Source organism: Pieris rapae, chromosome 18 (assembly GCF_905147795.1).
Source record: "Pieris rapae chromosome 18, ilPieRapa1.1, whole genome shotgun sequence".
NCBI lineage: Eukaryota > Metazoa > Arthropoda > Insecta > Lepidoptera > Pieridae > Pieris > Pieris rapae.
This window is the reverse complement of record NC_059526.1, coordinates 3,978,913-4,005,068: the sequence shown is the minus strand read 5'-3', so window position 1 is coordinate 4,005,068 and position 26,156 is coordinate 3,978,913. Positions and strand designations below refer to the sequence as shown.

The window sequence follows — 26,156 nt, the reverse complement described above, 5'->3', positions numbered from 1 at the left end:
CAATTTAATACACCGTCGAAAAACTGCATAATTCATTACAGCTCGCCTCTTTTTCAAGTAATTATGTCATGCAGGGAGAAATAGATTAAGTTCACTTGGCCTAAATAGCATGAAACATATCGCATGCTCTAATGATCTCTAGTTTTTAATGTAGAAAATGCAACCTCATATCTGTCTCTTGACCTAGTTGCGGTTCTAAATTACTCAGTTTTAGAAGTACTAATCACCGCTAAGTGTGCAGCAAATGCAGGGCTTTTTAGAGAACATTAATTATGGAAGTTCGCTTGCATAGAAATGGTATAAATTATTTATGTAATCCAGTTGCTAGGCGTGACCCTGATGGATACGTGCTATAGTTTTCCAGAGATAACTGATGTCCAGGTTTTGTTACAATTTATTTATTTATTTAATTTTTATTTAAAAACCAAACCAAACTCAGACTAAAAACATAAAATATAAAAGGATAAAATACAATTAATTTAATAACAAAATTTCTAGTAAATGATATCTTCTAATCCCCTCCAAGTAAATACGCTTCCCAAATATAATAAATATAAAACGCTCTCCGGTGAAGAGTCGATAAGTCCATTAACCAGGGAGCACAGCAAAGAAGTCATGTTTCTGCCTTGAAGGCCAATCACCGATTTGCATAGACAACAAACATATTTTATTATTATTATTTAAAGATCTATCTTTTGAATTTTGAATTCATTGTAGTTCTTTTAAAGACAAAATCTGGCAACGGGGAGAGCAAACATTTCTTAAATCTTAATTTAAATAACATTCCTAAAAAATGTTATAGAAATTTTCCCATACTTTTTATTGATATTAGACTTAATTGAACATGTATTGGCTACGGAAATGAGCCTTCTCCGATAAACTCTTGAATAAATTGTGAAGGTAGCCAGTAGCCAGATATGTCAAGATATAAATGACAGGAAGAGTTTTCTGATAAGCCAAGTCTGACAGCATCGCCAAGGCTGACTGTAATCCGGACTTAGCTTTGATTCCTTTCTAATTACGTGTCTACTTGGTATTACTTGTAATACCTACAAGATAACTCAAATACTTGTAATTTGTTGTCAACTACGGGATGTGACGTTGTGACTGTTGTTGTGTAGTTGTGACTCGAAGTGACACATTTAAAAGGCAAGGGGACAAAACATAAGTTTAGTATCAAATTTGGGGGCATCTATCCGGTGTCCATCGGCTCGATCATCCGACTGTGTAGGAGGAAGATACTATACATAGTTTAATAGTACGTTTATGTGTAATATATTGAATCGAATTTCTCTCTATCTATACCAAACTACGCCCAAGAAATTAAGGTTTAAAAAGAGATCTGAATTACAACTACTTTAGCATTTATAATCGCGACAATCAAAGTAATTACTTAGTTTGAATAATAATGTCTTTTTATAGAATAAATTTCATTATGTTTGCATGCAGCTAATAGGTTAAGATTCTAAGTTATAGGTACTCGTGATTTAAATGGTAAATTAAAATACGATTTTATACTAACTATGACTAACAATTATTCATGTATAGTGATTTTAAACTTCAACTTCATAACAATTAAGCCTCAATTGATATAAATATTACCATTCCGAGCCAATTTGAAACTTCAACAAGGCTTTGAACTCAAAAAGCAAACTCGATTGAAAGCTATCCAATTTAACTGCATAAAGCATATAAAATCTCAACGATTATTGTCTCTTACTACCTTAGCTTAAGACGGAGAATTGCAATTTACTTGCGAAAAGCTAGTTTCTAGATCTTATTGAAAACTCGTGCCCGGTAAGGTGCCGCAAAGTAATAATAATAATAATAATAATAGCCTTTTATTCAGATCAATTAGGTACATGGATTTGTTAAGTTAACATTAAATTCTAAAGATTTATATTATGCTTAAATTTAGTGTAGTATTTGTTTTGTTATCTTCCCTAGATCTGTTTGCCAGTCGGCAAAGGCCTCCTCCAACCTTTTCCATTCAGTTCCGTAACATTTTCTTCTTTTCTCAAGGTGTACATTGAGGGTTGCTATGTAAATTACTAATTTTTGGTGGTTGTTGTCTTTATATGTTGGAGGGTTGTGGTCGCTTTCCCCCTCGAGGACCAGTCGGCTTGGGGGAGTTCGTTGTTTTTTGTTTCTTTGTTGGCTGTTTAATTGTTTGGTTTTGGTTTCCGTTTGTCGTTCTTGAGTTGCTATTGGTTTTTATTAGTAATAGGCATGTTCGATAAGGAGCTGGATCGGTATCGCATTAGATCAAAAGCATTTGTCCTGTTAGTCTTCATTGCGTTTTCGGTTTGTTGCTTTTTTGGTTGATTGTTACCTGAAGAGGGTGAAGCGGATATTTCCCTTTTCCTTTTCTCTTGGCTGTAGTTGTTCTCTTTTACAATAAGTTTGTCGTATTTCAGATATGCTATATTGCCCTTTTGTCTCTCTTCAGTTAACTTGGCTTGCAGCTCCTTTCTTTTTTGTAACACATCCTTTGAGTAATCTTCCGCAATGTGTATAGTTTTTAGATTGTTTTTATTTTTCAAAATTTCAGTCTTATTCCAGTTGCTTGTAAACGAGCACAGTATCGGTCTCGGTTTGTTGCTCTCTTTCTTTATTTTTCCTAAGCGAAAAGTTTTGTTGAAATCATATTCTTCCGTTTTAATATTTAAATCTTGATTGAAGGTATCTTTGAGCTTTAAGATTAATTCATAAGAGGATTTTTCGTTTTCGTCTAAGCCGAATATAATAATATTATTGTTTTTCTCAGACCTCTTAAGATAATCTATTTCTTTTTCTAGTTTTTCTACTTTAGTTTTCAGGTTCTTATTTTCTTCTATTATAGGGATTAGTTTAACATCTATTTTTTCCATAATACTATTTGTTATAGACTCCTTCAATTTTACGTTTTGACTATGCATCTCTAATTTAATTTTTTCAAATAATATTTGGAATTGACCTTCCATCTTATATTTGTTGTTTACGTGTAGCGGAACGTAATAGTAGAATATGGCTATATAATATTTCTCACAAATGGCAACACTGTTTGATATGTCAGATTACTTGACGTTTACGGCAAGTGTCACTGAGTAACAATTTGTTGTTTTTGTGTTTTCTAACCTCCAATACAATAGTTGATATTGTGGTTGTAGATTTACGGTGGATTCCAGTGATCACACTTCCCTGTTTGTTTTTTAGTCACTTCCAGAGGTCCCAGTACTGTATCGACGGATACTAGCAGCCACAAATTACGTTTACTATTTTATTTCACTTAATTTTACTCGGAGTTTATCACTACGGTGTTGACAGTTCTGATGCCGGAAACGGAAAACCAAACCGCAAAGTACCGCAAAGTACTAAGATAAAATCGGTTAAGGATCGCTGTTGTGGGCTCCATTATCTTGGAGAGATATTTTAAGACACCGCTTTGCGGATGGATATATCCAAGGCCCCGTTAAAAATAAAGCGACCCTATGGGCCTCTGGAGTATCCAGGGCAGTTTGCCGCGTGAGACACGTCTTTGTTTTACGATCCATCTCGTGATGTACTATAGTTTTGGTTACTTTACTAATGTGTTACATATTATTTAAAAAAATGAATTAGTGGCGCTACAACCTCTTTTAGGTTCTGGCCTCAGATTTCTGAATCTGTTTCCTTATCATTTTTAAATCTAATAGGCAAGTAGGTGATCAGCCTCCAGTGCCTGACACACGTCGTCAACTTTTTGGGTCTATGACATGTTGGTTTTCTCACGATGTTTTCCTTCACCGTTCGAGCAAATGTTAAATGCGCACATAGCAAGAAAGTCCATCGGTATACAGCCCGGGATCGAACCTACGACCTCAGGTATGAGAGTCGCTCGCTGAAGCCACCAGGCCAACACTGCTCATATTATTTAGTCGCACTGAAATCTAGCCTTTACTTTACTGCAAGTGTATTGCGCCTTAAATAATTTTTAATTATGATGTTTAGTTATTGTTGTGTAGTGTTTATTTATTTCTAGAAATAGAATTAATGGAAATATTTATAATATATAATTGTTTCATATGTCATTGTCTGATTTACTAAGAAGAAAAGTAACTTAAAGTCGTATTTCATATTTTTACAATTTAAACAAGATTTTTTTAGTTGTTAACAAAATTATTATGAACATTTTACCAGTAAGTTTGAAGGGGGTTTTAACAGGGAACCCTACATCATAGCCTATGTGAACGAGAAGTTAAGCTGCAGGAGAGTTTCGAAATCATCCCTTTTCTAAAAAGGCGTCTCCCAACGGGTCCGGGCGACAACTACTCCCAAAATATCCTCATAATATTTACATGCGAATCTAGGCCCGGGCTGCCCGGCGCTACCCGAGTTACCTCTCGTGTTGTTTATATTAGTGATATATAAGAAAATCTTGCTGCAGAATTTTTCCAGCTGTGATCTGTGCTGTCCGATAGCCCATCTCAACAATACTCAACAACAAGTGTAAATTATTAATTACTTAGGACAAATTCTTAGATGTTTTATTAGGCGTATTGATTATACCATTGTGGCCAACCCTACTTTATGTTATTGAGACTGAGTAACATCGACCACTTAAATCAACAAACTAGCTCTGAAATTACCTAAAAATATCTAGGTTCTTCGTCGCAGTCAATTACTGGAACTTGCAACGCCTTAAAAGGTGAACGTTTAATTGCACGTTTACTTTAATAATCCTACAATTACAGGTTTACTGTTAAACATTTTGATTAACTGAACATCAGCTAATTGCCGTTTAAATGAAAAGGAATCCCGTTTATAATATGTGCGATACTGATGATTGTACGTAACTTAATATTTTTAAATTTTCTTCATGTGAGTGAAATCGTGTTTCTGTATACACACGTTTCTTAATAGACAAAGTCTATGGCCTTATCCCAACAATTATTATTTCCCCAGCCCTCGATCTCAGGTCTCAGAAACCAATTTCTGAAATATACTGTTTAAATTTAGTGCCAAGATAAAAGGAATGGCGTTGACACATTTGCGAATAACGGATAGGGTCAAAACACGGGCCTGCCAACAACAATGTTGCAATATCAAATTCTTTCCCACTGTTAATAGGAAATCATTATAGACACTAATAAATATATTACCGTCGTTACACAAGAATGTTGTGTGGTACAAGAAATGAACAAAAGCGAGCTAATGTTATGTGTCTTTAAGTTTATTTTTTATTTCGAAAAGAAAAATATTGTTATGTACACTTAAATATATAAGATATGATGATAAAAGAAGTTCCCATATTTATAGCTTATAAAGTTATTGATCGATTACTATAATATCCCATATTGTTGCTTGCTTGTAAATATTAATGTTTAATGAATCAGTAATTTTTATGCCGTCTAGTAGATGACTGCACTGCACTGCGCATTGTGAGCAATTAGAATAGGGTAAAATAACACCTTCACCGGGGAAGTCACCTTTAATTCGTATTTCGCTCACTCCAGTGAGTTACTAGTCCCCGAAAAATCCCATATCGGTCGCCCAAGGCCCTCCAGGCCAACAACAAGATTGCATTCCCAAAATAAGCGCTGCAAGTGGAGTTCTTGTCTCCTTGCGCGCTGCAGCCCCCAACAAGGGCTAATAGCGAGAACCATAGTCAGGTCGGTATTAAAATATAGCCGTTCCTTAATAAACATTTATATATATAATAGGTTAAGTTGACCAAAAAAAACAATTAAGTAATCTAATAATTAAATAAAAAAAATAAATTAATTTTAGCTCTAAGCTAATAACTTGTCCCACGCGCACTCAAACAGTCAATACGCCCGCCCGTTCACGCTACCGAGCCATTATTGAGATTTGTTCGCGCTTTTCATGTAAATTGTGTGTCAACTACGACTTGTTACCCACTGATGGATACACTTTATTATGGTTTAATGTTTGATTTTCAGATCTCATTTTCGTCTGTTTGCATCTATATAGATAATTTCATCAGAAGCAAAACGGCATCTTTCAGAACCTGACATCCGTCAAATTTTAGATTGTGTTAGTTTCCTCACGTTTTTTAACCCTAGAAAGATAATCATATTTTATAATACGGAAAAGATAATCATGCGTAAAATTTACGCATGAATTTGAATTAGTTCTAGGTTTAGGATTAATAGTTTATTTAAATAAATTCTATGTTATTATATATACTCATATATTAAATTAATTAATAATGCAGATAATTTGTTAAAATTCTTTATTTGTATTTAAAAAATAAACAAAACTTTAAACGTCTCCTATAAATCAATAAAATAGTATAACACTTACTCTTCCTAATGAAAACTTATTTTTTATTCTAATAATCAGACTCATTTTAACTAGAAAATCAACAGTAAGCTTTTCTTATAATTTAGGAACATACATTTACATAAAAGTAAGTTACAAACAGCTTTGGCACATATCAGTATTATGCTCACGACATATAACTTTTTTACATTTTTTGCAGGACGCATTTGCCTTTCTCCTTTTTTTAGAAAGGCAAAAAGAACAATAAATCCTTTTTTTTTTGCTACTGGCTCATTGCTATAGTCTTCGGATGTATCAGGCACTTTAATTGGCAACATATCAGAGATTTTATCTCACAAATATCTCTTCAAAATAGGTACTTCTAAACGTCTACGCATAAACAAAGAAGACAGTCCCAAGCTAACATTTTTCATAAATCTTTTGCGACCTAGAGGCTTTTCTCCTTTACGATTAACATTATGGCTGTAAATAACATATGCATTAATGCAGGCAATGTTAAGGCAGGCAAATTCCATAGAATAAAGCCATAGGCCATCTATTTGTCTTCTACTACAGGACATCAGAGAACACATTTGGTCTAGCGTGTCAACGCAACCTTTTGTTTGTTTATAATATATTATCATTTCTGGTTTGCCAGTAGCTTCGTTTAGTAGCATTCTCCTCACAAATAAACCATTTTTGCCGGTTTCGGTTTGTAGGAGACGAGAGTAAGGGTTCCGTCAAAACAAAACATAGATGTCCCCACTAGCCTGGAGCGACTGTTTTTTAGCTCTTCCGGTATCTTACGTTTGTTCGATCGTATGGTTCCCACAATGGTTATTTTATAAGGTTCTTGGAGCAATCTTGTTGCCAAAGGGATTGAGGTAAACCAATTGTCCTCTGTTGAAAGGCTACGATCCTACGAAAGGCTGATGTGGAAACTGGTTGCACAGTACTGCTTTGCTCTTCTAAGATATTACTTCCGCTTGGCGTCGGCTGTTCTTCTTGTATCTCGTCTACAAACCCTTCTTCTGTGTTACTCTGCACTTCATCTCACTCTAATCACTGACACATTTGATTCACTGTCGGTGTCCTCACACGAAAGCATCATCACTTTGCATAAAAGCGGCCAGGATTTCGTGTTCGTTTAAATTGGTACTCCCCGTTGTGTTATATATTTGCCTCAATATCTTTAAAAATGAAATAACAATATTAGTTATGATATAAAGTATTAAAAGTTACGAAACAAAATAAAACTGTCATATAAGCCAAAATCATAAAAGTCACGATAAAGATAATCATGCGTAATTTTGACTCACGCGGTCGTTATATTTCAAAATCGGTGGCACTTACCTCATTGACACTTACGGCATGTGGCAGCTCCCAACGACGAATGAAATGTCCTAAACGCACAGCTATGGATTCGCGATAATTAGAAAGTGAGAGCAATTTTTCGAAAACGCATGCGTAATTTTTACGCAGACTATCTTTCTAGGGTTAAACAAAAGCAATTCGTATGAAGTACATTTTAATAAATCAATCTTTTATATATATTTATATATCGTATAATACGAACGATATGAATCGAAAGCTATTTAAATAAAAATTTTAGTTGCTATTAATGCAATATTTTTAGTTCGCAATATAAAGTGCCTTGTGAGGCGGACCGTGGAAGACTAATACTGAAAATGTTTAGGAAATGATAAACGGCTTAATGTAGAAAGTTGACAATACTTTTATTGTTTTTCGTTCGTATTATACTATATATACTATAATACGAACGCTATAAAGATTTAGGCTGTGATTGTTGAATTATGTTGTATGATAAAACACCATTTAAAAATACACTTCGTTCATAATTATACCGATCATTATATTTGATTCAACCTGAAATAAATTATGAAGATTGATATGACAATGGCGGCTTAGTAATCAAATTTGATGTAGCAAGGGAATTAAGGCCTAATGGATCCAGGAAACCGCTGAGTAGCGACGTAGATTGTGTGAAAGTGTCACAAAGTGTGATCAATCTATTTTCATGTCACATTTAACCTTGACATTCAAAACCGTGATAAAAGGACGTCACATTCTAGTTAAAAGCTCTTGTAACCACGGCATAGTATTTTTCTTTCAAAAAATAATAAAAATTACAAATATATCTTTTACTATATACCTATATATGTACACTTTTTGTCACATAAGTTTAAATTTTGTTTTCTTTTGCGTTTTGAGCTTTTTGTCATACTGTTGTTGTGTATATGTACAATATGCTAATTTCTTCCACATGTCAACTTGTTAAAAACTTAATAAAAATAATAATTCTAAAACATAAAAATCCTATGAATCCTTCTTTGTTAATAATAAAATAATAACGTGGCTTCAAGTCGCCAACGGCGATTAAAACCTGAGTTAACGCAGTAGTAGGTTCGATAATGTAAAGAATATTTGCAATTAAAGTCCTACAGTGTTAAAAATATACCAAGATAATGGATCCAACGTAAGTGGGCGGCGCGATCCTAAAATAGCATTCTAGCATAATAGTGGAATAATAAAATGTACCTGTATTGCTATATATTTGAAAATAGACTTTATTTTTTAGTTATACGGTACATTTTATCTTGTAATTATTAATAAAAGATACACTTATATTGTACAACATTGTCTAAGTTTAAACCTATACCAGCTTAATTTATATTAAATTAAGGAGGAACGAGCTAGGGAATATTCGGACGAGGAGGTGGTCACGCAGGTCCTTCTAAGTTAGAAATACGACACAAATATATACAGCAGCACTAGAAGTTTATTTAAGAACCCTTTGTAATACACGAGTAAATATATAGATATTCTTATATAGATAGTGAATATATATATAACTATTTTTTCCAGTATTTAAATCGACTCCCAGAAACCGTACACCGGCTATATGTACCGATATAGATGGTAGACTAGTAACTTGCTTTGTGATAAATAGATCCCATTACATGTGGAAATAGTTAAGTTAATTCAGTTACACAAAAAACTTTGAACTGCACTTCGCCGCAAAAATCAACTTTTTAAATGATAAAATATATTGCTATATCTTGCTAACAACGAAGACAGTAAGTACTAAAATTATTTATTTCGTGGGTTGTTTTTTATATTTATGAGACTTAATTCGGAAAGATATAAGTGCGATTATTAATGTCAGTTCGTAATACGCGGTGCTAGCGGTAAAAACAATTGAACGGCGAATTTATGTTTTACAGTTTTTCTGTGGTACTATGGTACATCTCATAAATGTGTGTTGTCAAATTATACAGAACTGAAGCTGTTCTAAGCTCATTATGTAAATAATGAAACAACTCACGCACTAAAACTCATATATAATTTATTTGTTTTATTCAAGTTAGTAACTAAACTAAACTAAACTATCCTGAAGATTAATATCTTATAGTTTAGTTTCTAACAGTTGGACTAACAAAATACGTACTTTTATAACAAAAAACTAATATATATATAATAATATATAGTTTTATAAAAAACTAACGCGTTGAAAACATACTAACTGGGTCAAAAATTTTATACAAATTATTGACCCAGTTTATAATTATCATTTTATTTAAATATGAAAAAGTATGCTCTATTTGTCCCGGCCGGTTCAACGCACAAGTGGTGCCATCGTGCCACATCCGCCTCTTCCATGCACCGACCTATAAAACAAGTAATTGATTCGTTAACAGACTTAATTTGCTTACAACACTTTAAACGTACAAATTAATCTGGTTTTACTATTATTAATCTTAGGATATTGTGAGAAGAGGAAATATTATATGTGTTTTATTTGCAATGTATAAAATCAAACACCTCAATACGCTTCTTAGGATTAGCATAGTTAAAGGACTCATTAATATAGGGAGGTCCTATATTAACCAAAAGCACCACTAGATTTTTCTGGAATTCGTACCGTGAAGGAAAATAATAATCTATCAATGCGGAACTGGATGAGTAGCCAACAATTTTGTCTCAGTTTTATTTTAAAAGTCGTTTGTTTTTGTAATAATCGCATCGTTTAAAACAAATGAATACAGAAAATAAGAGTGAGTAATATCAATTGAACCGAGGAAGAAAATGTATTCTGCAATCCAGTGGATGTTTTATACTTAATTTAGAAAAAGCATATAAACTGCGGGTATAAAAATAAGGCTTACATCGAACAAATACTCTCTGGAATTTAATAAACCGATCACATTCGATAGAGCGTGGATAACAATAGAGCTCTTAAGCAAAATGGCCGACAAAAGCGCGGAAGTTCCCGTGGGAGACACCTGATCCATCACGATGGGAAGTGGGATTAATATACAATGCATTGATGGGTAGCCATTACTTTTTTTAATAATCTGTATTAAAATTACTACATAGGTTATGTTTTATAAAAGCAAACGCCATTTGACTGGCACAGAAGGCTTAAAACCCAATGGACAGATAGAAAAAAATGATCACGAAATAGATACACAAATCTCAGACCTAGAAGGTTATAGCGACACATATTTTTCATCTTCATCACCAGCTTTTGACTATGCCGTCACTGGCGCAAACGGGTATCCAAATAAATTTTACATTTGTATTTTTTCTACATAAGTGTGAAATGTTTATCTTAAGTATGCCAAAGAAATTTAGTTTTGAACCTATTCAATTCGAATCTGTTTATAACAAAATTTAATTAAAATCACATTGATATGTATTTTAATTTTCTTTCATACGAATGAGTACTTTATTTAAACAGTGTAATTACGGGTTTTTAAAAGTGTTTATTAAATTACATAAAAATGTTACAAAATATAGTTAAAATTTATTACTTAATACGCTAAACATACAAAACACGAGTACTCGATAATACTAAGTATCGAAACAATGCGTATGAAGTTCACATAACATTCGCTGAACAGTTTGTTTTGAGACGACATCTAAACACTACTCGACACCCGATCTATGTACGTTCAACAGGATTTCCCACAATATAAGATTATATGTCCCTTTCGGAGGATGTCCTTTCTGCCTACAATTAGATCTCTTTTCTAAATATATGGCATCGTAGATAGCGTCTTGACAAATTCCTAAGAATACTGTTAATTATAATTTAATATCACAGTATTCTAAATAAAACACCTACATAATAACGATATAAGTTGGCTGAGTTGATTAAAGAAAAACAATCTTAATTTCAGAACCGAATCAGAACATTCATGAATTTTATATTGTTATAAAATATAATCTATAAAGTATTTTTTCTTTATCTCCCTTAACCTTTTATCCTTTTGCGCATAGGTCGTCTACTGAAAGGGGAGTCGACGTATCTCTTTGATAAACTACAACCTAAAAGGATGAGAGATTAATTTAATCCATTATATCTCTGTCTACGAGTACCGGGATTCAATGTAATCAAGGGATGCATTCTGTTCCCTTTATTCGAGGTGAGATTCACGCATGCCTGGTAAAAGGTAAGTACCTAAACATTAATTAACATGGTATCACAAACTCTCAATTATAATAATTATAGAAAGATAATATAGTACTGTAAAAATGGGAGACAATTTAATATTTTAATAAATCCTGCATGCTGCTGGTAGCGACAAATCAGCTAGTTTAACATGCAAATGTTGAATTAGTAAAAAACAGTACAATTTTGTTAATTAACTGTGACTGTGACCTTGCTTTCAGAATATGATTAAATTAATTTGTTCGGTCTAAAAGTTACATAATAAGTATACAACATATAAAACCAACTGACTTAAAAAAACTAAAATAAGTTCACCATAGACACAATTAGATATATATAGTTCGTATCTAATTGGATAAGTAGTCAAGTCTGATACTGCCGTCTTCCTAGTGAGTGAAAAACATAATTAAGGCAAGGGTAAGAAAATAATGAATGGAATGGGAAGCTAATAAAGAATACTGCAAAGTGATCTTTTATTAACTAATCAGACACTTCATTACGTAGCAGTTGTTGTTATAATTATCGAAATTAATCTTCAATTTGATATGATAAACTCTTCTATATAAACACTTCCTAACCTTAACATATCCTGATCAATCGTGACCTGTATAATTCTTGTATTTCCTTTTCTTTTGTATTACATCGCTATTAGCTATTCATGAATCCATAAGATTAAGCTAATAACTTTTTATATAACTTGTTATGCACTTCTAGCATTTTTTTTCCTTTTCTTACTAGGGTTGCCTGAAAGAGATCGCTTGTTCGTATACGTAGGCCGCCCGTTGCATCCTTCGTAATTTTAATGCTTTGTATTTCTTTGCAACGAAGTTTGAATAAATAAACAATGGACGATCTATTATACAGCTCCTTATTTTACATGAGCCAATTAAAGGAATACTCGGGAACCCTCTGGCTTAGGTGAGCCTCCTGCCCGTTTGGCCCCTGTTCTAAAAAAAATAAAATAATAATAAATAAAATAAAATGAGTTTAAAACTCTTAAACTGAATAGCATGAACATTTAACTTGATTTTTTTCAGTTTGTTTTATTTACTGAATTTTATTGTACATTCAATTGAACGCTGTATTTTGTATCAAACCGTCAATTTTGCTGTTGAACAATGAAATAAATTTCAAAGTTAAAGGATGCATACCTCTGCGTTGATCATGACGCTGTTAGGTGCATAATAACAACATCTAGCTACTATTGCATACGAAATGGTCTATTGTTGCCACGATACGGAGAAGAATATTTAGTATGTTAAATACTTTATTATGTGTGAGAAATATCCGCCGAACGTAAAGATTATATTAGATGCTTTAGAATATTTTTACTTTAGATGTAAAGAGAAAATTATTTACCTCTATCGAATTATAACTTCCTTTTGGGGGTTTAGTATAAAAAAAGGAACGGACTAAGGAAAAAACTCTCTATCTATGTATCTATTTCAGAGTGTATATCTTGTCGACGAACAAAAAGTTACAAATCAGTTCCGGTTTAGAGGTTTTTCAAATTAATATATATTCGTCGTCAAAAGTTATGAAAATTCAATAAAAGGTAAATCTCATCTTAAGAATACATAGATTTTGCGGTAGAACCAAAACTACATTAGCGTGAGTAGAGATATGCATGAACATTATTTTTTTAAATTTATTTTAATGTAATTCATTTATAATATTTTAAAAGCATTTATAGTGCCAAAACGCACTTGAGATGCCTCTGTCCTCCTTTCTTGCCTGTATTATGTAAAAAATAATAAATCAAAGGTCCCCGGAATCATCAAACGCAGGGACATCAACCCAGAGGACCTCCACAGTAGTCCTACATCGCGTTAAGTCATAACCTTTTAACGGTTTAACGTTTAAGAATTTTCTAGAAGCACCCATTAATGTGTATATTGGTCGTGCATAATTTACGGGAGGTTGTTTCGCCGAAATTGCCTTCGGCAACATCGTTAGTTAGAGATAATAAGAGGTCTGATCTTCGAACTGAAATTTCGAACTTACCTCGGGTTGTATGTAAGGTCTATATGTATACAATAGTATGTGTATACAACATAAGCATTTTTATAGAGATGTCAAGGCAGGTAAATAGATACATATTACACACAGGTCGATGTATACATGACAAGCAAGTCCACTTACCACGAAACTGGTTTCAGGAACCATTTTGGGCAGAATCCCATTGCTAAATTATGTCAATCAATAAATTCAAAATTCTTTAAGTTAAAACCTACTCACAAATTTATCAATAAATGTTTGATATATTATGCTCTGAGTTATAATAAAATAGGTTGAAAATTGAATCATATGAATACGATCCTTCGGTTTTAATTTATTCTTAGTGAGCATTATTGTTGAAAGGACTGTTAATTGTTAAAACACATACATTAAAAAATAAGTTACTTTTTGAATCAGTCGTGAAATACACGTAGAACAACCGTATCGCAATTCATTTTTGGAAATAACAGTGTTTGCGAATCAAAAACAATATTTAGCCGAGTTGATAATTGCGAAACACAATGTTTCATATAATAACAAAGTGCAGTATTACAATGAAACCACATAATATGGGTTAATGTTCTTTTGTGGCTTCAGTAGGTCGGTCGAGTCAAGAGTTCTCCCTCGCCACTTCTTCATTTTATACAAGAATTTTATTCAAATTTTGTCATGCTTTTAAGTTGCCTGCAGTGCAGTTCTGTTATAGAAAATTGTCAGCGTCTGGAAATGGAGCAAAATAAACGTAGCATTTTGTATTGTATTTTTACTTTAAAAAAATGCCAAATTTACTACGATGTTAATAAACCGTGGAAGGAATATTTTTATACTTGGATGGATAGTATATAACTTTCACATATTGTCGTAATTGTTCCGTTACATTTATTTTATAATAATTTTACTTTTACTCATCATAAATTGTAATTAAGTAATCATTAGTTAGACGCGTGGTTTAAAGGAAGAATTTATGCATTAAAATTGTTATGAATGTTAAAAATAAATAGCCTACTAAGTAACTGTGTCCATGTAATCCTACGAATACTACCAATAACATTGTTTTATCATGCACTTTGCACGTTTCATTCATGGATTCACTTGGATACAGTGTGTTCACGTGTACGTAGAAGTCTTATAACACACGTTTTTAACGTGACTACATGCTATCAATACGCAAATCTCTTAGTTTTAATCCGCCCCAGAGAATACTAAAATACCCACAGCTGTAGTATACCAAAATTCATAAGCTAGGACGTTAGGTACTAGTGATGAAACCGCGTTCCGCTTTTTAATAACATCTTTAAATGCTTTGAGATCAAAACTTGAAATTACGACATAAATGGAATAATAATTTATGTCGTAATTTCAAGTTTTGTTGTTGTGTTATTGTGTCTCATTAAATCCTAAAACTAATACCGACGATAAAACAATGGCAGTCCATGACGATAAAATACAAGGTTACACGCCAAATAAAAGTGAAAATATATTATTAAAACTACCAATTAAGGCCCTAACGCTTCCGAATCAACACCATATTTTACCTTTATAGGGCAATTTGCTCAAACATTATGGGACAAGACCCGCGGGTCCAATTTCCTATTTATGTATTTACCTTACACAAGAGATCATTTATAACGCTTTAACTCAACGTAATTTATCAGGATTTCAAGAAATCCTAAGTTGGGATTAGATACTCGATCGACAATGTAGTTCAAATTTAGAATACTATTGTTGGTTATAGTAGTTCTTATTATTCTATATGATGTCTGCGCGGGATGACTGCTTTGTATGTATGTTTTTATCAATAGTTTTAAGTAAAGTTATCAGCGCTAGGTTTAACTCCAACTTCAAACAATCGAGAACCTCCCAGGAGTTTTATACGGTGACAAAATACTTCCTTTTAAAAACAGTATTTTCAAAGTAATCTATTGGATTGCATTTTGATAATACGTTCTTACCCAGAGGGCACTTCTAAGGCAATTTAAATAGAAATTATTCAAAAGAGCACGAGGGATACATATTCTTCGAAACCAAAAATACAATAAGTCGATCCTAACGAGCGTATAATAAGTTTTTTGTACGTTCTAGGAATCATCAAGCCTTTGAGAGTCTTGTGAAGATTAAATTAGCTTTTTTTATTATATGTCAGAAATGTGAGAAGTGTGGCGTCTGAAGGTCGGTTTGGGTCGTACGAACACTTAAAATGAATTTGCTCAGGTGCTTATTTACTATTTTAAAATAGTAGGTAAAAAACTATATACAACTTTATGCTTCCATGTCCATATTTTCACTAATACAGCAATTTCTTGTTTGATTTTATAAAAATATTTTTGAAACGCAATTTTTTTTTCACGTGTATAATAAACTAAACTCAATATAACTTTATACACATAGGTAGTTTGTATATTAGTAAGTACAGTAAACTAAAAAGTTTATATTTATTGTCTATTAATTACTTCTAGTCTGGTCGTGTTTCCCGTCAGCAATCATCTGACCTCAGAAAGCTGACGACATACATAACTTATATGAAAAACAGAATAAGTTAACTATTGGCTTACATTACTAACAACGATATCTGACGTTTAACAAATCCCAAATGTTCGTCCAATATGCTGAAGTCACAACATATCACACGAAAAATTCAAAGTCTATAATCGCAGTTATCACGCTGTATTTGGCGGCACTTAAAATTGCTTAGTTCCCCATAAATTACCCGCCAGCTAAAGGATGTTCTTGGGAAGCTATTAGAGCCATCATGTCGTGGGCCGTATTAACTTATTATCCTAATGATAAAGGGCGTCAAATAACAGGCTGCGGCTATTTTAGTATTTTTATCTGATGTGGAAATAATTCTATTAAATTGTTTCTCGATCACGTGTTGTTTCAGTTTGCTTCGGGAAATGTAATTTCATGGCTTGCACTTTATGAAATGTAAAATTTTTAGTATTCATTTATGTGTTTAAGCTTTTTACATAATATGGAATAACAAATATGGTTTCCTGTGATGACACATTCAAGGCATACATATACTTTGGGACTGGCAAACCTCGATCCACGTTCTGTAAAAGGATAGACTTAAATCATACATAACCATCAGGCACGTATGGTCCATATTATGAAGGTTAGGGTTAAATTTCCGAATCGAAAAATGGAAAGGTATTAACTTGAAAAAAGGTAATATTGCTATACAATTTCTCGGTTAATTTTTCTCACTTATACGTTTAACTTAACTTTTTTTTCCGACAAATTATAAATAACAGTAATCAACAACCTTGCAACATTTTCTACAAGATAGCTTAAGAAAGCCAGTAATCTTAATCGCAATGTCAAAAAATCTCACAACACAATAAAATAAAATCAATACTAATCGGCGCATCTAGCCAAATAAATGCCGTCGAGGCTTGCTTAGATCTATAAGCAGGAGATAATCCACATGTATGGAAAATCTTAAGATGTCAAAACATTCAGTGCGCATGCGCGCGCCACCCCTGTTCGTTCACCCCGTTGCGTCACCGTGCCGCAAGGTCGCTAAACAATATTCTTATTTCATTCTATTTTGAAATAAACACAACTTTGCAATGAGAATATTGGAGTTGTTTGAATTAATAACTGAACGTCGTGGTAGAATATGAAATACCGGTCTTTCTTAAATTATCTTCCAGTTTAGCGTTTTTTATGGTAGTTTTTGCCACGCACTACCAGCATATGAAACGTATTAATCTATTACCGAATATAATTGTGGCATAGTGGGCGCTCATGGGTGGCGATATCACATAACAATAGGTAAGCCTGCCCATTTGGTTCTACACAACACTTGTTTGTGTGTTCTAAGTAAAGCGCTGATCTGTTCCTCTTCATAAATACACAATAAACTGTATAGTTTCACGTAAAAAAGTATTATTAGATATAACAAATTAATATTCATTATAAGCTTAGCACATTAAGACGCGTTTAATTATCACGACTTTACGATTAATAACGAATTTCAAATTGTAAAACTGTCCGAAAGTTGCTCGTGTATCACAGCCTACAGTAAAACGCGTTCAATAATATTGCATTATAACGCGTAAAACAATGCTTTTTACAGGAATTCAGTGTTTTTAATGTTTGGCTTATATAAGCTTGCACCTCAATAATTCTGTGCTTCATTATACATATAAGTAGAAGGTTTAGGAACTTTAGGTTTAGAAGGAAATATCACAATTCGACACCTAATGTAGACAGGAGGTTATCTTCAGACGCTAATATATGTAGTTGATAAACAGAATTTGTCAATAATATATTAGGTCAAAAGAGCTGCTAGAGCGACCGACGAGGCAGGTGTTCTAAGCTAGCTGCTACACATAGGACTAGCCGTATATAAGTAAGTTATAATTATTTAAAAAAGTATTAATTCAATGTTTTCAATAGCAAATTTAGTTAATACAAGGAAAGTGAAGGACTGCAGAGACATTTCTTCAATGGTTCTTTACGAGCACAGTTAAGATAATAATGAAATGCAAACTTAGAAGGTACAAGTATCTTAGTAATTGAAATGAAATTTTGTAAGACACGGCGATAATGGATTAAGTACCAAATTTGTAGGCCCGTTCAATTGTTTTAGATCACGGAATCTATGGAGTCCTGCTGAAATTATATTTAGTTAGTTATACCAGTTTAACAATTCATAAATTAAATGAATGATGTACTGTACATGATGATGTAATAAGCTTACATGATGTAGTTCTATTGTTAAGCGACTTTTCAATTTTAATTTTCAAATTTTAATTTTCAATTTTAATAGGTAACTGATTCCACTCGCAGACATTATTTTCGTTATAGAATGTGTATGTTTTTTTTATTAAAGCTGTATTGGATTCATGGGAATAAAAAATAATAAACAAGAAACATGACGGCATTTCGAGTATCATTATTCATTAAAATCAGACAAATTCCTTAGCTTAGGTACACATAGTACACTATGGCTAGGCTACGTTCACTTGTATGGAGAGAAGCGCCATTTTGTTTAGATTCATAAGCTAAATCCTTTGCTTATACAATATATCCAATTCATCAGCAATTATCGTAATAATAAAGATGTTTATTAATCTAATTTTAATTAGGTTTACATATTAAAGTAATATAAAATAAAAATATCTTTTGTTTTCAAATCGCACGAGATACGTGGGCTGTTCTAATGTTTTTTTTCTTGCAAGACGTAATTATTTCGTACACATACAGTGGTAAATAACATTTGGTTATTAAAAGTAATTTAATATGTAATATATATAAAATAAAAATTTAATGCAATAAGGTTAAAAAGGTTCTATGTTTTAATGCAAACACCATCTGTAATAGATTAGGACAGAGTTTCTTAACTGGTGCCCAGTCATTCTAATTCGTATCTCAAGTCTTTCTCAAGGATTTCGTTTTGAGCACTGTCGGACATATTAAGACTTCGTTCTGAAAAAAGATAACAGCTCTTGAAATTAGACTCAAGTCAACTGGGCGTTCGAATACGGCCCTTGAGTACCAGAAACCGGCTCTCAAAGAGTTCCCAGCCACTACTGTTTTATTTATTATTATTGCGTATAATACAACCAACCAATCCATGTTATTTGGAAATGACATCCACAAATTATTTATATTTATGTTAACCAAATTCCATATTTTACGAAACATGAAATACATATTTCATATTCACATGCAGAGTTCCTTCATCAATATTTGGAATAAATTTTCCACCTTGATATTCTTTGTAATATCCTAACGGACATATCCACGCAATATTTTTAATATCAGGCAGCTGTATCAATCTGTAGGCGCAGTCCTTAGTTCTTCATAAATAAGACTAGACACATTATTACTACTGATTTAAGGAGACTAATCAATTGACATTGATTGTATTACGTCAAATCAAATTCGATCAAAATTTTATGAAAATGTTTATGTTAATAATGTGTTAATGTTATATATATATATATATAATTATACGTATAAGCTACTGTTAATAATAAATATAAATCAGTTAAGAGGCGGAATACTCTTATTAATTATAAACAATCAAAACTGATAATTTTCGAACAATTAGTGATCAATTAAATTTTCCAACTTACCGTTTAAGTAAATTTCCTTCTACTTAGAATCGTCGTTACTTAAAATCCACACATACACAACACGTCACAACACAACACTGTTTTGTTTTGTTAACGTAACCGGCAGCGGTCCACCTCTCGCGTCACGAATTCCGAAACTGGCCGGTATCGAGCGAGCGACACACCCCGCGCCGCTCTAAACCAATTTATAATACATACGGAGTCGCAGCATCCCTACTAAATTATTACACACCAACTTTAACTTTACACCCGAGGGGTAGGGCACAAAATAGCGCGTCTCCGGAATGCCGCAGAGGCAAAAACGGCGCTAGTTTTTGCCGGATCGCAAGGGTGCGAATTGTATATTTTCGTCGGCTTCCGACTTTCAAAATTAAATTGGCCGCTGAGCGGGACGATTGAAATTTATTTGGAAAGGCTGCGTAAATAAATGATTAAAATAATATTTAACTATGGCTGGTAAATGTCTAGCAAGCACATGTACTAAAAATAGGATCGGAGATTTAATTATTTTCTGAGTTTTGAACTTTATGAATGTATTGCAAAGATAAAACATGTCTGCCTTTAATACAATTATTAATAATCTATTTTTTTATATAATCCAAACCAAACGAGCCTGCGCAACGTCTTAAAAGGCACTCATCGCAGCCCATAGACGTCCATTTTTAGTGGGTGCGTTGTTTTCGCTCGAATTTTCAATTGTTGGAGATCGTATTTCTCAGGGTAGTTCGCCGGTAGTTCGCTAGTTCCCAAAAGAAAATACCTTGTGAAACGGACTGTGGCAGATTTCCAGCCGTCAAGGTGATGTTGGTGAAATATATATTATATGTTGTCCATGGGCGTGGGTATGGGCGGGCATGGGTATCACTTAACAGTTAACATCAGATGAGCCTCCTGCCCGGTTTCCCCCTGTTCTATAAAAATAAAATATCTTTCGATATTATTTATATGAAATGGGCAAAATATTTTTAGAGCTTGCCTCAAGCCATATATAAACAGACATAGTATTTACCTCATCATAACTTGTTTTAATCAAGATTCTTATTGCAGATCTTAATCTGATTCCAGAAACCTATATCAAATTACCGATGGTCAGGCCACATAGCGCCTCGAGCACTGTCTCATTCTTACACACGTCGGTTTATTTGTGTGTGAAAGAGCGGAATGGCAAAACGACGATCTTTTTATGGGCATCGTATCAGAGCAATGGCTTAATAAACAGCTCGTAATATGCTGGAATTAATTGTTGCATTTATATTGATCCAATAAAAAAGTAAGTAATTGAACAGGTTGTGGGAATCAGACATTATATGATTATACTAATTCTAGATTGTCTATTTCTGAACGTGGTTTAACTATATACTGGTACGTGAATGAGAAAACAGCGATAAGACGCAAAAATGTCTGAGAGAACTGTCTGCCCTCACACTTTGGCATTAAATATCTCCTAGTTTTAATATAGATACATGTGCTGTGGGCGAATCTGTCTGGAATCAGTCCTCATTTAGAGACGAGAACAAAAGTTTCAGACCAGCTTTAATAAACAAGGGTCATGGACGAAGAAGGTTCAAAGAATAGATATTCATTTATCCTCAATTTCTCCTAATAATACTCAAGGTATAAACCATAAACACATCGATTTTCTTTTAATTACAATCTGTTAAAGAAATATAAACCCTAGAGAGTCAAGACAATGTTCATTTTCCAATAACCCTTTGAAACACTTCGAATAAGTAAACGATCCTTGTTTTTTTGTTTAATTAAATGCGTTCGATTTGTAAGCAGTGCATTTTTATTGCAAGAAACCTTTTCGATTCCATTTTGTTTTGTTATCAAAGAGTATAAATATATATGCGATTGCCAAGTTTGTTAATACTTTAGAAGTAAGTATGTTATAAATGTAAATAAACAAATGTTTATAAAGAAGAAGAATTTCTCTTTATAAACAAATGTTTCATTAATCGCGTATCTCGTAGATATTTATGCACTTTTTATCGAGATGTTTGGTAACCTGTTTTTAAATAAATTTTATATTAAAATTATAAAACAGTACCATCTTAAAAATGCTTTAGGGCATAGTTACAAATACACTGTTAACTCACACAACACTGGTATTAGTGAAACAAAGACTAAATTTACGACGCAAACTGTATCTGTTATTGGTATAGTCTTTGTCATTATCTCATATACGTCATCTTAGAGTCGGCGCCTATAAGGTGCTAACATGAATAATTGAGAAGGCTTTGACTGCAAGGTATCGAACCATAGTAGTCTATTTTAGTATTCTACATACATTTAATGTGCATTTACTATTGTTTTGCACTAACACTTAAACGTGACGCTTAAGCTGTATATGAAGTACAATGGTCTGAAGAAGATGCCGAAATCACACTTTTTTTGTTATTTTTAAAAATTGGTTCATTTGTTGTTAAGTGATGCTGCCGCCTATTGATACTGTCATTGCAAGAATCGCAAGTGCGTTGCCGGGCCTTAACAATTGATACGCTCTTTTCTTGAAAGACCCCAAGTGGAATTGGTTAGGAAATACTTCAATGGGCTGGTTACACATAGTCCACGGAAAAAACTGCGTTAATAAACGATCAGTAGTTGAAAGATGGTTGAGGTGATACGGGTGGAAATTGGTACCTATTGTTTTTAAACAGCCGATGATGAAACTGAATCATATTTACCAGTCCCCAAGGCGAGCCTAACGACTCGGTTATGATTCGAATTACGGGCCTAACTAATAGTTTTTAAACTACTTAACTAAACTAAACTTTTTATGAATGAAGGGGATTTGATGTGGATTTATGGATTATGAAGTGGACGGTATGCCCCTTGCACTTTCTTCTAATTAAAAGCGCGAGTGACGAAAATTTAAAAGATATAGTCCATACTACTGGACGTATTAGATATCTACCACATTTGAATAGGCCTTGACGTTATCAGACGAATACACAGAAAATAATTTTCAGCTTTATTAGGCACACGCATACCTTGAGCTATAACTATTCATAAATATTATTAAAATTATATTTACAAAACGCTAAAAGCTACCTTGTATTTAATTTTGTATATGTATTGTATATGTAATATGTATATATTGGAAAATTTCCACCCTTAGGAGGGTCTCCAGTCAAGCAGAAATTAGACAAAATAGGCCTCAGGGCTGTGTTTATCGTGAAACCCAAGGGGGTGGTACACTGAAGGTAATATTGTATAACATTTTTCACATAAAAATAGTGGCTTTTTATTTCAGTACAATTGTTTAGTTTTCGTTATTCAAATTTTTAAATTAAAACAATTTTTGCTGTGACAATGACAGAAAAGAAATATTAAATCTATAATTTATGCGTTCGGCGTTAGGATCTTTGATTCATGAATATTTAGGACAAAAATGGACAATCCGTTTTTACATATTCTTAATAGAAATTGGGAGTTAGTTAATAACGATTTCTGTAGACCTTTTCAATGTGTACAATACTTAGTACATTATTTTGATAAAACTCGTAGCCTGCATTTGCAATGTAAGCGGAAAAAATGTATTAATTTACGACATCACATTAGACACCTCAAAAATATCAGTACTTCTCCACTATTTAATGTATGTTATTATACATATTAACCTTCCTCTTGAATCACTCTATCTATTAAAAAAAACGCATCAAAATCCGTTGCGTAGTTTCAAAGATTTAAAGATACAAAAGGACATAGGGACAGAGAAAGCGACTTTGTTTTATACTATGTAGTGATACATACCGTACAGGTTACATTGACTTAATAAGCACATATTATATTCTATAAATAAGAAGCCATATCAATTGTATATATTAACATAGTATGACATACGTTGTGGCTTCATACGATCCTATAATTTGGTTCAAGAACATTCTATACATATTACAATTTGATTGAGTGAAGTTTACGTCTGATTGCATTACATATCGCATTGTAAAACATATATATTAATGTAAGAGCGATGTTTAGCAATTCTTTATTCTTTTATTTTAGTTTTTAAGTAGTTAAGAGTCCTGTATACAATTTCAGAATATACCTCGTCAATACGTATATCCGTATTTCTTTACAAGAGATACAGTATACTAATTAAATAATAAGGAGGGCAACGGATGGCTTATCGATATTGATATCGAATTTTAAGCAATTTCTTTCAGGCAGTGGGTGCTTCAGGTAAAGAAATATAATATAAGGTGAGCGCACGAAGTAAAAACTACGTAATTACTTAAACTTAGATAATAATATTATAATTTAAAGGCCGGCTACCCAATCCCTTCTACGGGACTGCCCTTGATGTTCGTTTGTCCCCCTCATACATAAAATGTAGACATAAAGAACAAAACAAATCGAATCAATTAAAACAAGTGTATAAAAAGAAAACATGAAACACGACAAGTTCAGTATAGAACAAAATTATATTACAATCTAAGCTAAATATTACGATAAATATAAATAAAATGCTACAAATAAAAACCGCTAAATGTTAAGGAAATAACAAAGTTTATATGATTTCAAAGAGAACGCCACAGCTCTTAGGAAAAGTATAGCCAAACAAGTGAATTACTTTTATAAGAAGATTTTACTTTAAACCATTTGCCCTCGGTGCACTCCGCAGGCTTCCTGCATCGCTATTCCGTTAAAACTATATTGAACCCTTTATTATCGGATTAAGAGACAGGGTTACTACTGGATAAGCGTGGAATCTCCAACTCCAAAGTTCAGACCAATGTTAATTACAGCCTGAATTTTACTTTCAATGACAAGCATATGGGATAGGGAGAAATATCTATTTATGCATATTACAGGTTTGATCGTGCGAGACATAAGAGACATACGCTGTTAAAATATATCTTATAAAGATAATATTTTAAAATACAATATTAAGAATAAGACTGTTTTATACAATTTACAGAGCGTTTAAAGCTTCCGCGCTATTTCAGCGAATGACTGAAAAATACATTTCCTTCACTTCGATGTTTGTTTTGACGTATACTTTTTAATAATGTTTGATATTTAATTTTATATCTAAATTTTTGAAAATTAAGTATATCTCAGATTAAACTTCTAAAAATTAAATCGATGCTTACGACTAGTTTTAACTGTAACGAACAAACTCAAATGAAATTACTGCAACGCCACGATATTTGTCAATATTTCAAGATACCTGTTATAACGACATCGAACGGTCGCAAAAACCGATAGTCGTATCATCCTATGACGTTGTTATTAAGTACTTAATACAATAGAATTTAACTGGGACCTTTGATTTTGTTTATATATAACAGGTATGTTGTTATAAACAATGTCGTCGTAAACGGTTTTGACTATATTACCATTGTAAAATAAATAATACCGCTAAGATCTGATATTAGTTAGCAACTATTTGTGAAATACGGTTAGTCTCTAGAGGTGCAATATTGAATTTATATTTGCACCGACAGCGCTTACAGTTAGAAACTGTCTCCAATTTTAACAAGGAATTGATCTGGATCAACTGGTTACTTGTAAAACATCGTTAACCCATTGAATTTTCCCTATTAAGATGCAACAAAATATTTGAGACCAATACAAACCATGAGTAACCAAGTTATTAAATTCTAATTAGTTTACAAACAATATATATATATATATTATTGTGAAAAATTAGGCTAAATCAAGTTAGGTTTACGACAATTGGCTAAAGAATGACTGGATAACATAGCCAAGGTAATACCTAATAACCCTTCGATCATCGCGTAGGAGTTAGATCACAAAACAACAAAAATAAAACATTCAAAGTGGAATATTCACTACGTAGAGAGTATAAATAAATAAAAATAACATAAAAAGCCTATTTATTTATTGCAAAGGACAAAGTAAACTTAATACTATTTATTACATATAATAATTAATTTTTTAAGAAAAATAAATTATACTATTTTCTTTCCCATTTTTTTGTGTGTTTCTGTGGAAACTGGTGGAGGCCTCCTCCAAGGAACTCCAAGTATCTCGGTTTTGGGTGAGTTGCATCCACTCGAGCCAGCCGCTTTTGCAATGTCGTCCGCCCATCTCGTGAGCGGTCTTCCTCTGTTTCGTTTCTCAATAGGGCCACCTCACCGGGTCATCCTTTTGGTCCATAGAGAGTCTTGCTACATGCCCTGTCCATCTCCATTTGAGCTTTAGGGCATAGTTTGGCGCATCAGAAGTAAAACTTCTTATTTTTCAGTGTCCTAGTCCTCTTTGACAAGTTTCGATTTTTCTTTTTAATTTCTCTGTATAGTTCTAAGTCTGGCGCGCATATGTTAGACATAGCAAGATACCTACTTGCTGGACAAGGTTTCGGTTATAAGTGTAACAGG

General features: G+C 32.9%; 1 protein-coding gene across 1 annotated transcript in view; it reads right to left on the bottom strand.

Annotated features, from left to right (window-relative positions):
• LOC111001399 (SH3 and multiple ankyrin repeat domains protein 3) overlaps positions 1 to 19,929 on the bottom strand; it is a 145,373-nt gene extending 125,444 nt beyond the window's left edge. Inside the window, exon 1 of the mRNA XM_045632267.1 lies at positions 19,807 to 19,929. The gene's annotated coding sequence lies outside the window, so the exon portion shown is untranslated. The remainder of the gene's footprint in view (positions 1 to 19,806) is intronic.
• Between the last annotated feature and the right edge of the window lie 6,227 nt (positions 19,930 to 26,156).